The sequence below is a fragment of the Nannobrachium achirus genome (assembly GCF_963921795.1).
Source record: "Nannobrachium achirus genome assembly, chromosome: 15".
Classification (NCBI taxonomy): Eukaryota; Metazoa; Chordata; class Actinopteri; order Myctophiformes; family Myctophidae; genus Nannobrachium; species Nannobrachium achirus.
This window is the reverse complement of record NC_137822.1, coordinates 58,047,355-58,072,938: the sequence shown is the minus strand read 5'-3', so window position 1 is coordinate 58,072,938 and position 25,584 is coordinate 58,047,355.

Genomic DNA, 25,584 nt, shown 5'->3' with positions numbered 1-25,584 from the left:
AGTGAATGAGGTGAAAGTAGCCCATCTGCTTTTAATGTTTCTGCAGCCATACTTTCTTATACGTCCATCCCACCCCACCAAAATATATACCCCCTACCCTTCTACCAAGTGTATATTATTATAAGGCTGTATAGTTGGTTGTTTGGCGTGTCATTCGTTTTAGAAATTATGTGAAACCGAGGAAACAAGTAAGTAAGTAAGTAAGTGTAGTTCAAACTAGGGCATTAACGAAAAAGTTGACAAGTCGAATTCATTACACAAGTCGACTGCCACCAGAGAAAGTCGAAAGTCGAAGTTGAAAAAAGAAAAAAAAATCTTTTGTGAAAATAGCAGAGCTACATGCTCACAACGCCTCGCATCGGCTATTTTCACAATTTCTGCCTCTATATATTTTACAATTTGGACAATGTTTAATTTGCCATTTTAGAGGTATTAAAAAGTCCTTAAATTGGCACTTTTGAAATGTGAAGATAGTAAGATACCCTCTATACACTTGGTTTACAGTTGAGTGAGAAAACAATGTTTCACATTAAGTTATCTGGGGACCCCCCAAAATAATTGGGGGGTCGTGTGTGTGTGTGATGTGATGACGTCATCAAACGATAAAGTCAACTTCAACTCAACTTTTTACTGAGTCGAGTCGACTTGCAAAAATCACAAGTCGTTAATGCCCTAGTTCACACCAGGCTGTGATCCAAAACATATCCTAAAACTAACAAGTGTGGATCAAATATCGTAATCTATCTCATACTCGGCTATTTTTTGACCTTTTTGTGTGTTTGTCAACACTTTTGGTTTCAAGGAGATCATATAGACCAAAGTAGTTCAGATCATTTATGCAATAATCGAGGAGCCCCAACCTTGTGTGAAACGTCGTTATGTTTTATCTGATGGTGGTAACAGATGGTAGGTCATTGGAACAGGTTAGGGTTAATCTTCCAGGAAGCCCTGATCAAGTTTGATGATCTGAATCTGCCCATTCCATTTTTGAGACACCCTGTGTGCAAGTGGAGTTTGGCCAAAAGATGGCGCCAGAGGAAAGGCCATTTGGGCATCAGATTAGTAGTAAGTGTTAAAGGAGCTATAGTCAACTTTTTCTTGAGAAACGGACACTAAAATAAAAATATTTTCTTGAAAATATTTTTATGAAAAAGCTTCATATGTTTCTATTCAAAAATTACCACAAAAAGTATACAATAATGGTAAAATAATCATTTTGGCCATTGTCGGGCCGACTTTGTTTACATCAGATATAAACATTATTTTACCATTATTTTATACTTTTTGTGGTCATTTTTGAATAGAAACATATATAATCATATATGAAGCTTAATCTTTTTTCACAAAATATTTTTTAAACATTTTTATTTTAGCGTCCGTTTTTCAAGAAAAAGTTGACTATAGCTCCTTTAAATAGCTCCCTATAGTAATTGCCTTCATGCCCTCGTGTCTCAGGTATTACGCCATAAACACATTGCAGCTGTAATGTATTGCAGATCTACAAAGAAAAAAAAATGCAGATCTACAAAGCTCACAACGTGTCCCGTTGAGACGCGTTGTGAGCTTGTAGATCAGCTATTTTTTGGTGAACCTTCCCTGCAGAATAGGGATGCAGGCTGAGGGGTTCAAGTGGTTAAACAAATATATTTTCAGTCAGTTCTGAGGGAAACTGAAATTTCTCAGTGACGCAGCCTACCGTATCTCAGGTGGAGATTGAAGAATTTATTAGAAGTTTGCATAGAAAAAGTACAGTTTCATGACAAATCACTGGTACAAGGTCAACTAAAAGGAGATCTTAGTAAGCTTTTCAGCTTATTTACACAGGAACCACTTATGCATCTCATATAACATTGAAAGACAGACGGATAGAACACAGTAGGCAAATTATCAGTAACAAAAGGGTGAAAAAAAGTAGGCATACAAAAATAACAAGGGAAGAATAAATAATAGAGAAATAGGAGATATTTCAATGGAAAAGGGGAGGTATAGGTATGGGCTTAGGCTATTACGAGGTTCGAGAAGCAGCCGTGTAGGTGACCTTTCAGACCTATTTTGAAAGAGTCTAGGGATTTGCTCTTAGTGAGGGGATTAAGGGGAGCAAATGCTAATTTCGTGCAATTTTTACTTAAAGCGCGAAATTTTGCACAGATGTAGCCCAGGGCTTGCTCTAATGATTTAGCTAGGGCGCCCAAGTCTGCGACCTTCGGGGTCGCCACAGCGGCCAAATCAAGTTGGGCTCACATTGACTTTCTATACAGGAGGAAAATACCCAGAATTACTTTTTTTTCTGAGGGGTCTAACTAGGGGTTTGTCATCATGCTGAATCCATTGCAGGCATTTGTTTTGTTTCAACTTGATTTGGCCGATGTGGCGACCCCAAAGGTCGCAGACTCAGGCGCCCTAGCTGAATCATTAGAGCAAGCCCTGGGCTACATCTTTGCAAAATGTTGCGCTTTAAGTCAAAATTGCACGAAATTAGCATTTGCTCCCCTTAATCCCCTCACTATCTCATTTAAGGCCTGCGGTAAGGCGTTCCACATGTTCGTGGTATAGCAGACTGCAGGAGAACGAATTAGAGCCTTTTTTAGAGTTAAATCTGGGCTGAACATGATTTGTGGAGCTGCCTCTGGTCTGGTGTTGTGAAAAGAAAGATGTGCATATTTGCGTCATGTAACAATGTGAGCTAAAAATAAATAAATACAAAAAATACAGAATACTTCAGCCCTAACTCTGGAAGAAAAAGTTATTTACAGGGGTGCCCTGAGTAAAAAAAAAAAGTTTGAAAATCCCTGGTATAAACACCTTTGGAAAAAAGGGAAGAAGGAGAGAGACAGTGAAACTTACTGAGCTCTGGCTGGTGTTCAGGTTCCTCTTGTTTCACCTGCAGTCTGGACTCCACAGACTCTGGAATTAAACTAATAGAATAGAATACCAGAGTTTATCATCAGGATTTGTTAAGAAAAATAACACTTAAACTCAACTTCAACAATAACAGTATTTTTTTCTTCTTCTTTTTAATTTTAATGTGTGTTGCGCAGTCTTTAACATTAATTAATTTAAAATCGCCCTGAAAAACCACTTGTAACTGGTATAAGCCTAGCTCAGTTTTATGTTCCCACTGACACTTCTTTGTAATTGTGGGCTCGCCTATAAGGCGAGCACACTTTAGATATTGTCCTCCTGGAATTTTTTTCGTTAAGCGTACAAAACTTTTTTCACATGAAATTTGAACCTATATCTACACAGGCTATGTGGTGAGAAGTTTGTACGTTAAATAATGATTTTTTAATAATTCAATCAATATTGCGGTTTTATGCAAATTATTCTTCGGCCTCTAAATCATACATGCAAAGTTACACGTTCATGGCATTTGGCAAAGATGTGGAGGGTTAGTCAAAGTATCACTGAAACCAATTTTATTCCAATCGGCCAAAGGGGGGCTATACGAAGCGTTTGAAAATTCAAACTTCAAACGGGCATAAGTCATGACTCGTTTCGTTTGAAGACATGCAACTTGTTACACGCGTGCTTTGACTTAAGCGGAAGACATCTGTGTCATTGTTAAGTAAGCTCCGCCCTTCGATTTTCCGCCATTTTGAGCAGTTTGTAAAACGCGTAAACCCGCTTTTATTCTGGAATGTTCGCGTCACGCGCACAAAACTTTTTTTATGTGAACTTTGGACCGATATCTAAAGATCTGTCAGATCGGATTTTTTTTTAATTGAAACATGCTTTTTTAATAAATTAAATGAATATTGCAGTTTTATGCAAATTATTCTTCTGCCTCTAAATCATCTATGCAAAGTAACATATTCATGGCATTTGGCAAAGATGTAGGGTGTTATTCCAAATATCGCTAAAACCAATCTTACCCCAATTGGCCAAAGGGGGGGCGCTATATCATTTTGAGCAGTTTGTGAAACGCTTAAACCCGTTAAGATTTCTTTTAGCAATTTGCATGAAACATTCTACACACAATCTAAGGACCTTTATCTAATATGCCTATGAAGTGCACACACACACAAAAAAAATTAATAATAAATAATAATAATAAATATAGCTGCAAGCAGCGATAAAGTGGCCAAGGCCAAAAACACCTCAAATCATGAACACAGCCTGGGATGTGCGTGAAATCTTGCAAGCACATTCCCAATATGTCAAGGAACAGATACCAACCTTCTCACATTGGCCTGTCATAGCGCCACCAGCGGGTCAACTTTTGTATAACACATTTTTGGAACAAAATGGACCAATCTTTGACGTCAGTAACGTCAAAGAGAGCACTGCCTGCGATCTTGACATTTTGTGCTTTTATAGCCATTGTTTTCTGGCTTGAAGCGAGCCCACAATTGTTTCGAAGGAACAATATTTTTCTAGTTATCTACTATAGCTGTATTTTTGCACTGTTAATTTATTGTATTTATTTTTTTCCTGACTAATCTACTGCATAGTAGCCTACTGTGTTCTATACGTCATTCAATGTTATATGAGATACTAACTTAAATGGTCTCCTGCAAATAGGCCTATATGCCAAGTGCTTTCTATAGGATCTCCTTTTAGTTGACCTTACCAGTGTACCGTCATGAAGCTGTACCTTTTCCTAAGCAAACTTCTAATACATTCTCCAATCAATCAATTAAGGAGCAAATATATAATTCTAGTTTCCTTATTAGCTTAGCATTAGCATTAGCCCGCACAAATCGGCACAATCAAACGGTCTTTAAACTTTCGTGGATTTCTCCCGTTTTCACAACGAGACAGCCTGTCACTCTTTACTGTCCGACACAAGTTACACAAAGGTTTGTGCACCGCAAACGTATAACACATACCTTTACTGTATCGTCGTGTTTGATACACGCTGTTCGTTCACCCTGCTGTTTTCGGTGTTTCAATCCGGACGAGAGGCGAGGAGCTCTTCTTCTTCTTCTTCTTCTTTTATGTTTCCGGCAGTGTAGACGCCGTACGGCGTATTACTGCCCTCCACTGGTTGGTGGTTTAATTACTCATATTCTTCCATATAGCCCAGTGTCATGCAGGAACTGCAGTACTGCCTTTGTAATCTTTTGATGGTTCTCACTGTGCCCAAACAAAGTAAAAAGAGAAAAAACTTCCACTCCTATTTCTGCCATGCTTGTAAAAAGCCCCTGTCTCTCAGTCTGATACTCCCTACACTCCAGGAACACATGTGTCACAGTTTCTGACTGCCCGCACTGGCATAAACCAGTGTCATGCTTCCCTATAATAAACAGGCTCCCGTTCAGTCCACTGTGCCCTAGCCTGAGTCTACATAGCTTCACTTCGTCCCTACGAGATGGGGTGTTGCAGTTACACACCTTATTCACTTTTGGCTGTACCTTGTGATAGTGTCTCCCCTTTTCCTCCCTCTCCCAGCCTGCCTGCCACTCGCTCATTAGCCCTTCTCTAATTAGACCCCTCAGTTCCACCCTCCCCAGGGGTAAGTTAATATCTATTTCCCTATCTAAACTTTCCTTCGCCAGGAGGTCCACCCTCTCGTTCCCCTCCACCCCAGCGTGCCCCGGGACCCAACACAGAGTCACCTCACAGCCTCCTATTCTTCCCATGACATTTTGGATTTCTATGACTATGTCAGGCCGGGCCTTACTTTTTCCCCTTCTCAAAGCCTCTAGTGCTGCTGCAGAGTCGGAGCATATCACTACTTCATTTGGCCTCTCCCGCTCCACCCATCTTAGTGCCCATAAGATTGCCATCATCTCTGCTGTGAACACCGAGCTCTCATCTGATAGTCGGACGCTGTATTTTTCCTCCAGCTGTTCTAGGCGAGGAGCTCATTCCGCTGCAAACACACACATACACACACTACTAGTGACTGCTGCTCTGGCGCCATCTGCTGTGTGTGTGTGTGTGTGTGTGTGTGTGTGTGTGTGTGTGTGTGTGTGTGTGTGTGTGTGTGTGTGTGTGTGTGTGTGTGTGTTTGATTGATTGAAGGCTTTATTAGAAGTTTGCATAGGAAAATGTACAGATTCATGACGGTACAGTTCACTGGTACAAGGTCTACTAAAAGGAGATCCATGAAAAGACTAAGCTTATTTCAACAGGAAACCATTAAAGTATCTCATATAACATTGAATGACAGACAAATAGAACACAGTACTATGCAGTAGATATGTAAAGAAAAAAAGAAAGCAGTAGGTCTATACAGTCAGTAAGTACAGTATATACAATATATACAAGGAAGGGGCAGGTAACAGTAAGTCTAAACAAACAGTATGTACAGTATATACAAGGAAGGGGCAGGGAGGGTAGGGTTGGGCTAGGTTTTTACCAGTTGTGAACGGCTGCTGCCTGTAAGTGGTTTTTTAGGGCAATTTTAAAGGATGCTAGTGATCCACACTCCTTTATGGCCTTCGGTAAGGCATTCCACATTTCTGTGGTGTAGCAGAAGAACGAGTTCGACCCTTTCTTTGAGTTGACTCTGGGTTGAACGTGATCTGTGGCACTGCCTCTGGTGTTGTAATTATGGACATCCTTAACGTTTATAAAGTATTTTGACAGGTACTTGGGTATCATAGTGGTGTAGTGTATCTTGTACACCAGGCCCATTGCAAGTTGCTGTACTCTGTCATCTACTCTGAGCCACCCCACTCTTAACTGGTGAGTAGCGGTGAGGTGAGTCTGATTGGGAAGGTTAAGCAAGACCCTAATTAGTTTATTTTGGGCTGTTTGGAGTTTAGTTTTTAGGGCTTGTGGGGCGTCACGATACCATACGTGGACTCCATAGTCAAAGAGGGGCTGGATTATTGCACCAGCTATGGTCTTCAGTGTGTTGAAGTTTACCATTGGGGCGATCCTCTGTAGGAAACGAGTTCGTTGGTTGATTTTTTGTATTACTTTTGAAGTCATCTTTTCGCTGGAAAGATTAGCTTCAAGGATACATCCTAAGTAGGAGATTTCGTTTTTTCGTGTTATGACCTTGTCACCCACTTTGATTGTGAAGTTCTCTACCTTTTTGAGGTTATGATTTGATCCAAAGAGGATGGACTCGGTTTTGCCCAGGTGAATTGATAATTTGTTGTCGTTAAGCCATGTGCAGATCTTACTCAGTTCAGAGTTAAGTGTCTTTTCAACCTGCAAGTGGTCCTTGCCCGAGACTAGGAGAGCCGAGTCATCCGCGAACAGGAACAGGTTGCAGTCGCAAGCAGATGCCATGTCGTTCACGTATATTAGGAACAACAGAGGTCCCAGTATGCTACCTTGGGGAACTCCACAGCTTACTGGGAGGGGGGGGGGACAGGGTACCGTTAATCTCCACCACCTGTTCCCTCCCCACCAGGTAAGATTGCATCCAGCTCACTGCTGCGCTGTCAAGACCGATGGCTTTTAGTTTCTCAATCAGAATAGCATGATCCACGGTGTCAAATGCCTTCTGGAGGTCCATCATGACCATGCCACTATACTTGCCCTGATCCGCTTCGCGTTTGATTTGGTCAGTCAAATAGAGAAGGCATGTGTCAGTGGAATGGGATTTTCTGAATCCAGATTGGAACTCGTGTGTGTGTGTGTGTGTGTGTGTGTGTGTGTGTGTGCGCGTGCGTGCGTGCGTGCGTGTGCGTGTGCGTGTGTGTGTGTGTTTGATTGATTGAAGACTTTATTAGAAGTTTGCATAGGAAAAGTTACAGTTTCATGACGGTACAGTTCACTGGTACAAGGTCTACTAAAAGGAGATCCATGAAAAGACTAGGCTTATTTCCACTGGAAACCATTTAAGTATCTCATATAACATTGAATGACAGACAAATAGAACACAGTACTATGCAGTAGATATGTAAAGAAAAACAAAAAAGAAAACAGTAAGTCTAAACAAACAGTATATACAAAGAAGGGGCAGGGGAGGGTAGGGTTGGGCTAGGTGTGTGTGTGCGTGTGTGTGTGTGTGTGTGTGTGTGTGTGTGTGTGTGTGTGTGTGTGTGTGTGTGCACGTGTGTGTGTGTGCACGTGTGTGTGTGTGTGTGTGTGTGTGTGTGTGTGTGTGTGTGTGTGTGTGTGTGTGGTAATGAAGCATGACAGATTCTTCTGCTGCAGGTTTCCATGCTAATGCACCCTATGGTCACAATAAAGGAAAATCTACTTACAATGCAATGCTATAGAATAGTGGAAAAAAATAGAAAAGGGTTTGCATTTTGGGTATAAAGGCCCATCACATACAACAATTCCTTTTGAAAAATGAACAAAACAGAAGCACAAATAGAAATATTCAACGCTATGCACACATTCATACCCATTGCCCTTGTAGTTCTGCTTAGTTTAGTTTAGTTTATTTGACCTGCAAGCATACATTTATACAAGTCATACGTCCACAAAAGCATAATCACTGCTTAAGGTGATCAAAAGGTGCCTATCCTACGTATTCATGATTTAAAATACATTAAAATGTTATAAAAGTGTTCAAATTTACAGTATAAAGAGAATGTAAATAAAAATAAAATGTAATTATAAGCCCAAAATACATCAGCATAATAACAAATCAAAGACCCTGTTCCTAAACCTGTCCTGTGTGTTTAGGATGCAGTAATGTTAAAGGAGTGTACAGGCTCAACATATAAAGAAAGAAAATGCAAATAAATGAAAACGTGCGTAAAACCCATAATACTCATATACTGTACATCAACAATAGCAAATCAAAGAATGCCTATCCTACTGTAAGATACTGTAATATGTTATAAGAGTATACAAACTGTTCCAAATCTTTACGCCACAAACTGAAATGCATAATCTTTCGAGTGGTCTGAGCACTTGCTTGTTTAAAATGCATTTCCAGAATGTTATTACTTGCCTTAAACATTAGTTGAGCATTTTTGAAATCAACTAAGTCAGCAAGCTTCAATGTACAAGAACTCAAAAATAGATTATTTGTATGCTCATAAAAACCCTACCTTGTGAACTATTCTTATTGCTATCTTTTGTATTATGGATGAAGGTTACTACTGTATGTATTTCCCCACACCTCCAAACAGGCAGATATGGTAGTATAGAGCATCGCAGTGGGCGTGGTTTTCTGGGGTCACTAAATATTCCCCATTCATTTTCGCCATAGACTTTTACAAAAATATTTATAACAATTATGTTACGCCTCGGACCAAGCCATCCAGGATGGAGGTGAATCATGAACATGAAACCTTTGTTTCTATGAAGAGAACATTTTGAAATTCGCTAAACAAAGGGTATTTATTAAATGTAGTATATCAAATAATGTAATATTAAAATATGTTTTCACATAGGATCAAAGGTTGTATGGTCATGATTCACTAGCCTGGCGGGGCCCGACGTCATACTGCGTTCATTCACTCATTCCCAGGAATGAACACAGATATAGCGTCGGGCCCCGCCAGGCTAATGATTCACCTCCATCCTGGATGGCTTGGTCCGAGGCGTAACATAATTGTTATAAGTATTTTTGTAAAAGTCTATGGCGAAAATGAATGGGGAATATTAAGTGACCCCAGAAAACCACGCCCACTGCGATGCTCTATAAGGGTATTGTACAAGGTAAGCAGAGACATCATTTTGAACATCCCTTGTTTTATCTAGGACACCAACAACACTTTTAGCACGCACATACTGTACTTTATATGGGATTACCTTGCCTTGGCGAATGTACTTTTTCCCCTTCTTTTTGACTATGCTTGTACTGTTCTAAATTTTTGAATAAATCAAATATTTAATAAATGCAACCAAATCCTCACATGGACTCAAATGGACCTGTAAGGGTCCATGTGGTTCTGTTTGTATTCCGTGTGAAAAGCAAACATTCTTTCACTGCCTTCTGGTAATAATGTATAATAACGTTAAAGTTAATGTTAATCAAAGGTGATGTAAGTTTTGGTTAAAATTACAATAATTTTGTGAAAAAGGTTAAAGCTCTATGTAGAGCCACAAGCCATAGTCTTTCATGGATTTAAAATCCTCTTAGCAGACCTTGTATTAAACTGTTATTTCCTGTACCTTTTTTGCAAAATACTTGTAGAAGCCATTGCACTGCCTTTGTTAGATTATAGTTATTATTTTCATCATATTTGTGATCATTTAGTATATTTGGCATTATTAGTTGTATTCGTTTGATATTGGTTAATTATGATTTTGGGCACCAAGAGCACGCCTCTCCCAGGCCTGGCTGATTGACATCAAGGGCATATAGGCCTGATGATGAGGTGATGGACATTTTTTTTTTTTTTTTACCAAAGTCACAGAACAATGCCAGCAAGACAGAAGCTGAAACTGTTTGTACCAAAGCACTTTGTAGAAAAGTAAAATATATGCAACCTAAGTCTGGGTGTATCAGTGGGCTTGGAGGACGTTTGTTTAGAGCCGACAAACTGCACTTAGAATACTAATAATTAATAATAATAATAATTAGAATAACTAAAGTATTCAATCAATATTATATCAATATGGCTAACCATCGTTAAATAAAAGGGAATGCCCACTCTTTTTGTTCCTCAAAGTCTGTCTAATATATTAGACCCCATCTTGTTCAATCTCATGTTGTGATTCCGTCCACGCTTCCATCCGATTCAATTGTAAATGTAAATCCATGGGGACAACCAACGCTGTGCATATACATGTATGTGTGCTGCTCACTGGGAGAAGTTGGTTATTGTGGTCTGACCAGCCAGCCAGTATGGCTGTACTGGCTGGCTGGCTGTACGTTGGTTGGTCATGCTGTGCTATTATCGGTAGGATGAAACTCGTCCAGTGAAAAACATTCAGTGTTTTTTTCTTCTCTTTTTTTGATGATCGATTTTAATCTTATAAATGATTATTCGAATATCCTCAGACCGTATATGTAGATAAGAACGCTAGATTAACATCTTACTTTTACAGTCATTATTACTGATACCGTTTGATCAGAATCAAATGTAAATAAAAAGAATAGCACTTGATAGTTCTCATAAATAAAAGCTTTCCCCACCTTATGCAATGTAACAAACACCCCAGCGCCCAGGACTTGGATCTTCTTCAGCTATGGGGCCCTCAGGATGCAGGTGTGAACCTTAGCCTTGTAGCAACTCATAATGTAATAATGGCTCATAATGTAAAACAAACTCAATGTAATAAAATCACAGGGCTCCTCATAGTCATAATATGGGTATAATACAATTATTTCATTACACTGTATTGACTCAAGTCCCTTTGTCCAAGTCCGAGTCAAGACAGAATAGTCATGGGCGAGACAGAGTCAATGACAATTCGGACTGGAGACCTGACTCAAGACAAGTCATTGATTCGAGTACTTCCAATACTAGTGTGGACACGCTGGTGTTTCTTCAGGTAACGTGACCGAGCGAAACTCTTGTTACAATGTTTACATTTAAAAGGTTTTTCTCCAGTGTGGACACTCTGGTGTTCCTTCAGGGAACCAGACTCACTGAAACTCTTGTTACAATGATTACACTTGAACAGTTTTTCTCCAGTGTGGACATGCTGGTGTATCTTCAGGTAAGATGGTTGATTGAAACTCTTGTCACAATCTTTACACTGGAAAGGTTTTTCTCCAGTGTGGACAGACTTGTGTGTCTTCAAGGAACGTGAATGTCTGAAACTCTTGTTACAATGTTTACACTTGAAAGGTTTTTCTCCAGTGTGGACACGCTGGTGTGTCTTCAGGGAACCAGAATCACTGAAACTCTTGCCACAATGTTTACACTTGAAAGGTTTTTCTCCAGTGTGGACACGGTGGTGTGCCTTCAGGGAACTTGAGTGACTGAAACTCTTGCCACAATGTTTACATTTGAAAGGCTTTTCTCCAGTGTGGACACGCCGGTGTTTCTCCAGGTAACGTGACTGACTGAAACTCTTGCCGCAATATTCACAGCAGAAAGGTTTTTCTCCAGTGTGGACACGCTGGTGACGCTCCAGGCAACCTGACTGACTGAAACTCTTGTCGCAATGTTTACATTTAAAAGGTTTTTCTCCAGTGTGGACATACTGGTGTCTCTTCATGGAACCAGACTCACTGAAACTCTTGTCACAATGTTTACACTTGAACGGTTTTTCTCCAGTGTGAACACGCTGGTGTGTCTTCAGGGAACCAGACTCACTAAAACTCTTGTCGCAATGTTCACAGAGGAAAGGTTTTTCTCCAGTGTGGACACGCTGGTGTTTCTTCAGGTCATATCGTTTACTGAAACTCTTGTCACAATCTTTACACTGGAAAGGTTTTTCTCCAGTGTGGACAAACTGGTGTGCCTTCAGGGAACCTGACTGTCTGAAACTCTTGTTACAATGTTTACATTTGAAAGGTTTTTCTCCAGTGTGGACGCTCTGGTGTGTCTTCAGGGAACTTGACTGACTGAAATTCTTGCCGCAATATTCACAGTAGAAAGGTTTTTCTCCAATGTGGACATTCTTGTGTTTCTTCAGTTCATCTGATGAAATGAAACTCTTGTCACAATGTTTACATTTAAAAGATTTTTCTCCAGTGTGGACATGCTGGTGTCTTTTCAGGTCAGATGGTTTACTGAAACTCTTGTCACAATGTTTACACTGGAAAGATTTTTCTCCAGTGTGAACATACTGGTGTGCCTTCAGGGAACCTGACTGAGTGAAACTCTTGTCACAATGTTTACACTTGAAAGGTTTTTCTCCAGTGTGGACACGCTGGTGTGTCTTCAGGTTATATGATGAAAGTCCATCAGTGTCTCCTCGTTTCTGGCTGGTTGTTGAGCTGGTGGTTTTCTCACAGGCTGCTGGGTTGATGTGTCCATTCCTCTGCATTTGGCAGTGGAGGTCGTTGTGTTTATGGAGGAAGACCTGAGATGTGAGGGTGTATGGACTCTCAGAACATGAGAAGACCTTGGTCTGAGAAGGCTGGGACGTCACTCCTGAGAGAGAGAGACAGAGAGGGAGGGGAGGGGGAGGTTAAAATGGCGTGTTTTAAAAGATTCCATCATCAAAGAGGTCCCTTATTTAGGAGCCATACAGCTTCCCTGTTGATATTTCTCTTCTCTCTCGCTCTCTTATTTAAAGGGGAGAACCACCCCCCTCCCCTCCCTTCTGTGTTGCCTAGAACTGCAGGATTGATTTCGGAGTTTGGCTCGCAAAGTATACCGTGATGACATCATCACAGTGTACTTTGCAAGCCATTTCCACATAACTCAAACAAGTGCATACGCAGCGTTAGGCGGACAAAGGCCGCCTACCAACTGAGATCTGATCTAGCCGCAATTAGAAAATAGATGAGCTTTGCCGGATGTCACTCCCCATCTTCCCCCCCCCCCCACCCCATTTCCTGTCAGTCTACTGTCCTGTCAAATAAAGGCATAAAAGCCCAAAAGTCAAATAAAGGCATAAAAGCCCCAAAAAACAAATATTTAGAGAAATGGGTGGTTCTCCCCTTTAAGGCCAATTTTCCCCACACAAGTAGGTCATGTGTTTAACACTGACTAACCTCCACAGGTCTCCTCGCAATGATCACTGTCATCAGTGAATTCAGTGTCAGATTCAAGTTTAACTTCAACTTCAGCACAGTGTGAAGAGATGTCTTCGACATCGACTTGACTTTTCACTGCTAGTAATGTCAACATTGACCCATCAGGCTCCTCTGGTCCTTGAAGTAGCTCCTCTTGTTCTTCTTTAATGTGTGGAGGCACAGTCAGGATATCTAGGAGCATAAAAACAACATGACAGTCATCTCTGGATTCCTGAGTTTAAATACCATTTTCCATCCTCCATGTTCCGTAATCCGTGCACAAAATGAGGTATCATCTACTTAAGGTGCAATGCCACCAAAATATAAAATATCTTTCTAGAGCTTGAATCGTGTCATATTGGTTGCTGGGTGTTGTGATGGCAAAAAAACGTCTTCATTTGCGTGATCACCTAATCACCTCTCCATGCTGTCAATTACTAAACATACTATGCATGAAAACAGTAAAGTATTCTAATAAAGTTTTAATATAGCAGTTGTATGCCTGAAAATAAGAAAGCTTCAGCAAGAATAAAATATATACCGGTAGATTATTTCTTTACAACTTTAATGTGGAAAGGCTGAAGTGATGGAGAAGCGAACATTGCCTCAGTTGCCATTTTTCAGTTAGAGTGAAGAGTATCGAAGCGACAAAACGCTTCCTTCACCTCATTTGTACCACTTGATGCAACGCCACGCCGAGTCGCATATTTGCATTGACAGAACAACAATTTTAAAATCTGGCTTTAACATTTTAGGATGATTTTTAACTAAATACATCGAGTGTCAACACATCAAGAATTCAATTTCAATCATGAAATTATAAAACAATATTAAAACCAAATTTTTGACACGATGTTCCCCCCTGCATAGGGATGCTAGGGTTCAAGTGGTTAAACTTACTGAAGTGTTGGTGGTCTTCAGGTTCTTCCTGTTTAATAGAAATGTCCCTGGCTGAGTCTGGAGAGTTCATCTTCACCTGCAGTCTGGTCTCCACACACTGGTCTGAAATGAACAGAAGGAATTGAAATTGGACTTTTAATAACTTCACACAAGTGCTGTTAAGAATAAGCAAATAAGGATCTAAACTAAAAGTGAATGAGTTGAAAGTAGCCCATCTACTTTTAATGTTTCTGCAGCCATACAATCTTATATGTCCATACCACCCCACCAAAATATATACCCCCTACCCTTCTACCAAGTGTATATTACTATAAGGCTGTATTGACTTAAGTGCACTTTTAACCAAACCGATTCGGCCGCGAATCGGCGGCGGAAAGTGTCTGTTGCCGACAGGGAGCTCATTGTCAGGTTTTCGGCAGCGGGTCGGGAACGCTATCGACCAGTATCGACGGAAAACTGGAAAACTGGACTTGCTCAGTTTTGTTGAGTCGCCCCTGGCCGTCGGTAGGATTGAGGGAGTTGTAGAATGGACCATTACTTTGCTACAGCTGAAAAACCAAGCCAAGATAAGCCAGAGACATGTTCCTGTCACATATTTTTACTAAATACCATATTCTCAACTCTCAATTCCTATTCCAATCTGATCCAAAGCAAAGCTAGTAGTAGGCTAGTAATAGTGCTGCTGCTGTGAAGCAGCCTGTGTTGTTTGTTTTTTTTTTTTTTTTTTCTGCACGAACACGGAGTTTCTCCGGTGCCAGATTCTGTGAGTGAAATAAGCGACCAGGTCTATGAAAATAAGCCCAAAAGCAGTGACCAGTTTCACCTATCGAGCTCTATTACATTAGTTATTTTACAAAATAATGTTGAAAGCAAGGCCAAATAAGCAACTACACTTCAGAAACAAGCCCAAACAAAAGCAACACACAATAGCAACATTAAAGGAAGGCTGTTTGGTGTGAAGACACCTTTAGTAAAAGACCAACTTATTGATTACGGAAGTTGGTCGTTTGACGTGTCATTTGTTTTAGAAAGTATGTAAAACAGAGGAAGCATTGCAAGTAAGCATTACATTGCAAGTAAGTGTAGTTCAAACACCAGGCTGTGATCCAAAAAATATCCTCAAACTAACAAGTGTGGATAAAATATCATAATCGATCTCATACTGTAGCCAGCCTTTTTTGACCTGGCTGAAAAAAAAAGAAAAGAAAAAAATCCTATAAACTAAAACTCCATTTCAGCTGTGAGATATTTAGTTCTGAAGACAAAAGGTAAAACGAATGCATCTGTTTGTCAACACTTTGGTTTCAAAGAATAAATAATAATATAAACCAAAAGTAGTTCAGATCATTTATGCCATAATCGAGCAGCTCCAACCTTGTGTGAAACGTCATTATTTTTTATCTCATGGCGGCGCTAGATGGTAGGTCATTGGAACAGGTTAGGGTTAATCTTCCAGGAAGCATTAAAGCTTTCATGATGATCTGAATCTGCCCTTTACCCAGTGCCTATTTTTGAGACACCCTGTGTGAAAGTGGAGAGTTTGGCCAACAGATGGCGCCAGAGGAAAGGCCATTTGGGCATCCTCCATAAACACATTGCTACAGGAACAAAGCATGTTTATAGCACAGTTTAGCAGCTGTAATGTATAAACCAGGATTTCCCAAAGTGGGTGCAGAGATGCCAGTCCAGGGGTGCAGCAGAATAATTTGATAACATTTGGAATTCATCATTATCACTTCACTATGCTGTAAAACAGACCTGATTTGCACTGCACTTGATGAGTTCTTTTTCCATCTACAGCAAACTCTCTTCACCAAAATAAATTGCAGATCTACAAAGCTCACAACGTGTCACGCTGAGACGTGTTGTGAGCTTGTAGATCAGCTATTTTTGGTGAACCATCCCTGCAGAATAGGGATGCAGGGGTTCAAGCGGTTAAACGTCAAATATAAATATATTTTCAGTCAGTTCTGATGGAAACGGAAATGTCTCTGTGACATAGCCTACCGTATCTCAGGTGGATTGATTGATTGAATAATTTATTAGAAGTTTGCATAGAAAAAGTACAGTTTCATGACAAATCACTGGTACAAGGTCAACTAAAAGGAGATCCTAGTAGGCTTTTCAGCTTATTTACTCAGGAACCACTTATGCATCTCATATAACATTGAAAGACAAATGGATAGAACACAGTAGGTAAATTATCAGTAACAAAAGGGAAAAAATAAATAATAGAGAAATAGGAGATGTAAAAGGGGAGGTATAGGTATGGGCTTAGTCTATTACGAGGTTCGAGAAGCAGCCGTCTGATTTGCTTTAAGGCATGCGGTAGGGCGTTCCACATGTTGGTGGTATAGCAGACTGCAGGAGAACACATTATAGCCTTTTTTAGTTTTAAATCTGGGCTGAACATGATTTGTGGAGCTGCCTCTGGTCTGGTGTTGTGAAAAGAAAGATGTGCATATTTGCGTCATGTAACAATGTGAGCTAAAACATAAAATAAAACATTTACAGAATACTTCAGCCCTAACTCTGGATGAAAAGGTTTGAAAATCCCTGGTATAAACACCTTTGGAAAAAAGGGAAGAAGGAGAGAGACAGTGAAACTTACTGAGCTCTGGCTGGTGTTCAGGTTCCTCTTGTCTCACTTGCAGTCTGGACTCCACAGACTCTGGAATGAAACTAATAGAATAGAATACCAGAGTTTATCATCAGGATTTGTTAAGAAGAATAACACTTAAACTCAACTTCAACAATAACAGTATTCTTTTCTTCTTCTTTTTAATTTCAATGTGTGTTGCACAGTCTTTAATAGTAATTAATTTAAAATCGCCCTGAAAAAAAGAAGAAAAAAAAAAACACTTGTAACTGGTAAAAAAAAAACAAAAAAAACCTAGCCCAGTTTTATGTTCCCACTGACACTTCTTTGTAATTATCTACTGTATAGATATATTTTTTGCACTGTTAATTTATTTCATTATTTTTTTTCCTGACTAATCTACTGCATAGTAGGCTACTGTGTCCTATACGTCATTTAATGTTACTAGCCCTTACCCGTTCAAAGATATGAGCTCCAAAATGATGTGCAGTGTGTGGGTTATGGGATGTACACTGTGCACACAGTATATGAGGGATGGAAAGTAACTTTAACTGGTGCTTGCATGATGTAGGAGCATCAATGTAAGAAACCCGTTTCGTTTAATGGCTACAGAGATACTGTCCCCCCCCCCCCCCCCCCCCCAGCATACGATTTGTGAAAGTGACAAACGGGCTTCACAGTTATGTCAGGTGTGTTCATATGCTTATGGTGATGCGATTTCAGATCAATTGCTCCAGCCACTGAGGAGAAACGCTGTTTCAGACAGACAGACAGACAGACAGACACTCACTCACTCAGACAGACGTGAAAGTGACAAACGGGCTTCACAGTTATGTCAGGTGTGTTCATATGCTTATGGTGATGCGATTTCAGATCAATTGCTCCAGCCACTGAGGAGAAACGCTGTTTCAGACAGACAGACAGACACTCACTCACTCAGACAGACATTCGCAAAATTATAGTATAGATATGAGATACTTAAATCATTTCCTGCAAATATGCCAAGTGCTTTCTGTAGGATCTCCTTTTAGTTGACCTTACGTCATGAAGCTGTACCTTTTCCTAAGCAAACATCTAATAAAGTCTTCAATCAATCAATTAAGGAGCAAATATATAATTCTAGGTTCCTTAGCTTAGCATTAGCATTAGCCCGCACAAATCGGCACAATCAAACTGTCTTTAAACGTTCGTGGATTTCTCCCGTTTTCACAACGAGACAGCCTGTCACTCTTTACTCTCCGACACAAGTTACACAAAGGTTTGTGCACCGCAAACGTATAACACATACCTTTACTGTATCGTCGTGTTTGATACACGCTGTTCGTTCACCCCGCTGTTTGTGTTTTCGGTGTTTCAATCCGGACGAGAGAGGAGGACGGAAACGGTCCTCGTCCTTCTTCTTCTTCTTCTTCTGTTGGTTTCCGGCAGGCTGTACGCTGAAGCGTAATGCTGCCCTCCACAGGCCGACGATAGCTCATATTTATATTTTTACATATAGCCCAATTGAGTGAAGATATTTGAGCACTGCTTTACCCACAAGTTCTCTGTTCTGCTCTGTTCCGAATATTGTTTGTAAAGAAAATCTTGATAACCCCAGGTCAGACAACTCTAAAAACAGCTGTTGCCGTTCTGTTGTATAGTTCTTGCATGATAACATGACATGCCGTACCGTTTCTGGGCTGCCACACTGACATAAGCCATCTGGGTGTTTCCCAACCATCTTTAACCCAATGGCGAGCCCACAATGCCCGAGCCTCAGTCTTGTTAGGACAATGTCGTCCCTGCGACCTGAATTTAATCTACACCTCTTAGTTTTAATCGAGGTTTGTAAAGAGAAGAAATGACGGCCCTTATGCCCTTCTGCCCACTCTATTTGCCACTGGTATTCAAGCTTGTCTTTGCATACACTATAACATTCACATTTTCCAAATGGAATGTTCAGATCTATGGTTTCCCTCAACAGAGACTCCTTAGCTAGTATATCAGCTCTTTCATTACCCTCAACTCCTGAGTGACTGGGTACCCACACAAAACCCACGTGACCCCCTGACCTTTCAATTCTGAGCAGACAGCACAGACATTCCAACACAATGTCAGGCCGGGCCCTGGACATCCCATCTCTTAATGCCAGCAGAGCAGCCGCAGAATCAGAACATATAATGCTATTTAAAGGTTTTGCACTCTCCACCCACTCTAGTGCACACTGAATTGCCTTAAGCTCTGCAGTGAACACAGACAACTTGTCTGAAATGCGGATGCTCTCCTGGAATTGCCCCCCGGCCACATACACCCCTAAGCCTGTCTTGCCAGACTCTGGGTCCTTAGAGCCGTCTGTGAAAATATGCACATGCTCATTAAACTCATTAAGGAAAGTGTCCACCTGTTCTTTCGAGATGGTTTTGCTGTTCTCGAGGAGAGACAATTCAACCTCCGGCTCAGGGAGCTGCCAAAACGGCAGTGGGGACCAGACATGTCCACACACCCCAATATTACCCAGCCCAATGTCACCTGCTTTTTGTTTTATCAGGTGGAAGAAGTTGGTCTTCTTATCTTTTCCTGAGAACTCCCATGACTCCTCCAAAATACATTTAACTGCTGAGCTGTAAATGATGCCCCTTAACTTTGCCCAGTAGTGGAGCCCCAGTTTGTCTCTCCGGATTCTTAGAGGCATCTCCCCCATCTCGACCAAAAGAGCTGGGATAGGGGTCGTTCTAAAAGCTCCACAGCATACTCTCAAGGCCTTAGCCTGGATCTGATCAAGTTTCGAGAGAGTAGTCTTTGCAGCTGCCCCGAATATAACACACCCGTAGTCAAGGTTAGATCTTATCATGGCTTGGTAAATCATAAGTAGAGTATCCCTCTCAGCACCCCAGTCACTCCCAGCTAAACTCCGGAGGATATTAATTACTTTCTCACATTTGCCTGCGATTTTACCGACATGATGGCTCCATGTGAGCCTCTCATCCATCCATAAACCCAGGAATTTAAATTCCTTAACTCTCTCTAAGGGGCACCCATACATAGAGATACTTAGCTCTGGGATTTTCCTCTTGTACCCAAATATCATATAGTTGCTTTTGGCAGTGGATATCCTAAATCCCCATTTATTCGCCCACATGACCACCTGATCCACTGCCTCTTGCATCTGCCTAAACAGAAAGTGAATATTTCTCCCTCTCTTCCATACTGCTCCATCGTCTGCAAATAGTGACTTCCCAAAACTTGAGGGGACTTGTTGGAAAATGTCATTTATCATTACATTAAAGAGAACGGGTGAAATAACAGAGCCTTGAGGTGTACCATTTTCAATACCTACTGCCATAGAGAACTCCCCTCCCACTCTGACTTGAATGGACCTATTGTTAAGAAAATCTTTTATCCAGTGAAACATTCGGCCTCTAATACCTGCATCATGAAGCTTAATGAGCAGGCCATCCTTCCACATAGAATCATATGCTTTTTCTATGTCTAGAAACACACTTATCACACTTTCTTTGTTAATGATAGCTTTCCTAATGTCCTGATCCAACACTGCAATAGAGTCCATTGTATTTCTTCCTATTCGGAACCCATTTTGATAATTCACAAAGTAATTATTTGTTTCCAGAACATAAACTAACCTATTAGTGACCATTCTTTCCATCACTTTACATAGGACTGCTGTTAAAGCTATAGGCCGATAAGATGATGGAGCAGACGGGTCTTTCCCTGGCTTCAGGATTGGGATGACAACAGCATGTTTCCATTTTTCAGGCAATTTTCCTTCCTCCCAAATATAATTAAACATGAACAGAATTTCCAGTAAGGTAACCTCATCTAGGTGTTTGAGCATTTCATAGCTTATCCTATCCTGGCCAGGGGTAGTATTTGCTCCAGCGTGTATAGCACTCCTTAGCTCTTTTAAGGAAAAAAATAAATTATAAGAATGGTTTCCCTCATCTGTATCATTTAACTTCCACCCTTCTGCCCTCAGAGCTTCTTCTCTAGTTCTTATTCCCTCTTCCCCAAGAGACTTTGAATTATGAACCTCCTGAAAAACCCTAACACATATGTTTGCCTTTTCTATATTACTTACTGCCTCAATATCTTTGTCCTCGTCCTTCCCTCTATGTTGTCCGAGTTGAAACACACACTAAGCATGACATACGGCCGCCATGGATGAGAATTCACCTGCGTTGGCGGAGGCGATTTCGAAAGCCGATACAAACTACACAAACATTCAGATTTCGCAAAGAAGGTGTTTTTTAAAGTCTCAAACCTGTCTAAATACTGGCCGGCATTGTATAATTACCCGGAAACTCTGTGTTCTTTAATAAGAAGCCTTTTTATCCATTATTTTTCAGTTTTCCCATGCATTTCCCATGTATTTCCCCATCTCAGTGAACACTGAGATGTGGGCGTGGCCTTGCAAAAATGTGTCCGGAAATACATGGGAAAACAGAAAAATATCGGATAAAAGGGCTTCTTATTAATAACGGCCAGTATTTAGACAGGTTTGAGACTTTAGAAAGCACTTCGTTTGTGAAATCTGAATGTTTGTGTAGTTTGTATAGGCTGCCGAATTCGCCTCCACCAATGCAGGTGAATCCTCATCCATGACGTTCTTACGTCATGTATGTTATCAGCGACCCTCATGTTTTTGATTGATTGATTGATTGAAGACTTTATTAGAAGTTTGCATAGGAAAAGGTACAGTTTCATGACGGTACAGTTCACTGGTACAAGGTCTACTAAAAGGAGATCCATGAAAAGACTAAGCTTATTTCCACTGGAAACCATTGAAGTATCTCATATACCTAACATTGAATGACAGACAAATAGAACACAGTAGGCTACTATGCAGTAGATATGTAAAGAAAAACAAAAAAGAAGTCTAAACAAACAGTATAAAGAAGGGGCAGGGGAGGGTAGGTTTACCAGTTGCGAACGGCTGCTGCCTGTAAGTGGTTTTTCAGGGCAATTTTAAAGGATGCTAGTGATCCACACTCCTTTATGGCCTTCGGTAAGGCTTGCCACATTTTGGTGGTAGGCCTATAGCAGAAAAAAGAGTTTGACCCTTTGTTGGTTTTGACTCTGGGTTGAAAGTGATCTGTGGCGCTGCCTCTGGTGTTGTAATTATGGACATCCTTAATGTTTATAAAGTATTTTGACAGGTAGGTCTACTTGGGTATCATAGTGGTGTAGTGTATCTTGTACACCAGGCCCATTGCAAGTTGCTGTACTCTGTCATCTTCAGGGCTAATTTATATTATATGAGGACAACACAACAACAATCTATACTAATCAACATGGTGTCAGTTATCCACAGGGAAGCCACCCGTTACGATGAATTGAGTACAAACAAAGGACCAATTTGGATCTGATTTTTCATTAAAATCCTCTTAGCAGACCTTGTATTAAAACAAATATATTTCCTGTACTTTTTTTTTGTTGCAAAATACTAATAAATTATTCAATTAACCATTCATTACACTCCATTCTGTTTAATCTCATGTTCCGTTTACAATATATTGAGTGAAAGTGAGAGTAGGCCTACAGTAAGAGCGTCACATTCACATCAGTGATTTCAGTGAAGGTCTGGCCTCCTGAAGTCAGCTTGGTAGAAGGAAAGGTCGACCTAAAACAAAGTCGACCTCATTCGCAAGACCGCACGTTTCCCAACGGTTCTGTGGCCTTAAAGGACCAGGTCACCTCTGGGACAATCAGATCTTATTTTATTGTTGTTTGGGATATGATCAACACAATCCTATTAGTTGTAGCATGCTACAAGCATGCTGAAATCCTAAAATATCTAAAAACACAGATTGAACACAAAAAATACTTAGGATTGTGTTGATCGTGTCCCAAACAACAATAAAAAAAGATCTGGTTGTCCCAGAAGTGACCCGGTCCTTTAAGCTAGATGCAGAATAGACCAAAATCTAATCTTTGCTTCTGGGGGTCCCTGGAACAAAATAGGCCTATTTTGCGATGGGGGTCAGTGGCCAAATAGGCTACATATCATTCTGGGTTTGAGAAAAAATGATAGCAACATATATATATATTTTTTTTTTCAGAAAACTGTTAGGATTTAAAGACATTTGTAGAATGTGCCTATCAGTGGTTATTAAGGACGCCCAAAAGTGTTTTTGGCCGCAGACCCCCATCTCAGAATATTTTGTTTCACGGATGGACCTAGCCTAGCTCAGCTAGACACAATCCAACCATGTTAAAACAGTTATTTAGCTGCATTAGTACAGAGTCGGACTAAGCCAGGCTAGGATATGGACCCCATAATATTTTGTTCAAGGGACCCCCAGTAGCAAAGATTAGATTTTGGTCTATTCTGCATCTATCTTTAGGCCACAGACTCGTTGGGAAACGAGTTTGGGTCGAGTTTATATTAGGTTGATTTTAGCGTGGATGCTTAACAGTCACATACGTTGACTACCTGGTGTTGTAGTCGATGACGCCATTCACAGGTCTGACAAAGGTGTCGTAGAGAACCTGAAGGCTGGAGTTGACCAATGTTAAGGTCCATTCCCACTGAGCCAGATAACAAATAAAAAAACTCTTTCTCCAGATAAAAAAATATATTTCATATAAAAAAAAAAAAAAAAAAATATATATATATATATATATATATATATATATATATATATATATATATATATATATATCCACGAGTTTCCAACGCCCCATAGTGCATTGTGCAGACGTCTGTACCGAGCTTCCGGCGCCGATTTACAAGCTCACAGCGGGTTGCATCTGCGACGCGAGCTTGTATGTCTGCTGTTAATCCTGGAAGTTTGGTCCCGATAGTCTCCAGTAAGCTCCCGTGGAGATATCTGTCACAGATAAAAAAAATAAAAATAAAATATCTGGCTATCTTGCCATCCACTTGAATGGATTTTTTTCATCTGTTATCTGGCCCAGTGGGCATGGGCCTTTACGCTGGACAGCTCCACACCACGAGTGGTGTAACGCTGCAATTGGACAACACACACACAAGTAACCGGTAGAGTCGCCGGAATGAAGGTCGCCAGAAATCGTGGAAGAGTCGCCGAGGAAGTCTCACCAATTTCGGTGGAATTCTCGCCTGCCAGACTTGGTATTGTCGCCGACAGCTTTTACATGTCGCTGACAGTGTCGCCGATGTGTTTGGAATACTCGCCTATAAATCATAGCATGCCCGGAGGTCAAATGCCCTGAGGTCAGATGCCCAAAATAGACAACAAAGGGAGTGAGTGAGTAAGGTATTTATAGGTTACTGGTAATGTACATTCACCCTTAAAATCAGAGATGGGCACAAAATACAAAAAGGTATTTTGAAGAAAAAAAAAGAAGAAAAAAAGGATACTGTCACCACTATCCTGGTGACAGTATCCTGGTATTTTTTTCACATAGCATTTTTGAGCGGCATTAACCGCTCCTATAGACCGCTTTTTTACCAAAATTATGTCACAAATGATGACACAAGTCCGTGAAACACTTCGATTCTGTTGATCTGTCCATGATGTCATAGTTACATAGGCACCCGATTGGTTAACTCTGATTTAGAACGAGTTTAGGCCGCCTAATTACGTCATAAAAAATTATTGAGCGGTGCTAACCTTGAATTTCAAAATTGTATTAGATGAATATTCACTTATAAGCGATAAAATAACCACACTTTTAGACAGACTGTGGAAAATGTTACAGGTTATAAATGATAGCCAAATAATACAAGTTTAAAAAATACAAATAAACACAATATCCACTGGGTATCCACTGATTGCCCAGTTCTTCGGGCTCTTCGGGCCTAGCTTCTTGAAAGATTCAGTCAAGTCAGTGGTCTTGAACATAGCTGACAGCTGTTGTACTTGGCTGACAGCTGTTGTACTTGGTTGTATAGTTGTTGCTGCAAGGTTCCAAAAAAATTAAGATACAAATAAACAGCTTTTGGAAAAAAGAATTATGCTGTCACTAATGAGGGTAACATTATGTAGCAGGGGGGACTTTTAAGGGTAATAATATAAAATGCCTACTAGACAACGCCACCTTTTTCTAGAGGGAAGGTCCTCTTTAACAATACCATATACAATGCACAGGTTCGTGTAACCAAGTATGAGCATGGGAATAAGACAAGGAAGTTACAAAAAGGCTCTTTATTCTTTTGCCTTCAGTATTCATGTAGCATTATAAAAGCAATACACATTTATACATTCAAGTCTAAAACCCAACTATCATAAACAACATACAATACCATATGGGTTGTCGTGACAGAGGAGGAGAAGGAGCACCAGGATGGTATAAGGGCATCATTCTTACCATACATACTAAATCACCAGGCCAATATGCAGACAAATTTAGATAAGCCATGCCTTCCAGCTCTTGTCCTCCTCAGGCACGCCAACCTTACAGCAGCTAGGGGATCCCCTGAATGAAAGTCACACAGCCCTTTTAAACCCTCTCTGCCAATAAACCCCACCCTAAATTGAAACAAGGAGCACCTGGCTGGTGCTGCCATAGTAACAGGTCCACCTGGTTACACTTGCATCAAAGTGAATGATTCTTATGAAATTTGCCATTAATCTGCTCCGACTATATGCTGTATCACAAGAACCGTAATAGATATAGACATGTACTTGGTACCAAAACATCCGCAATATCCATCTTT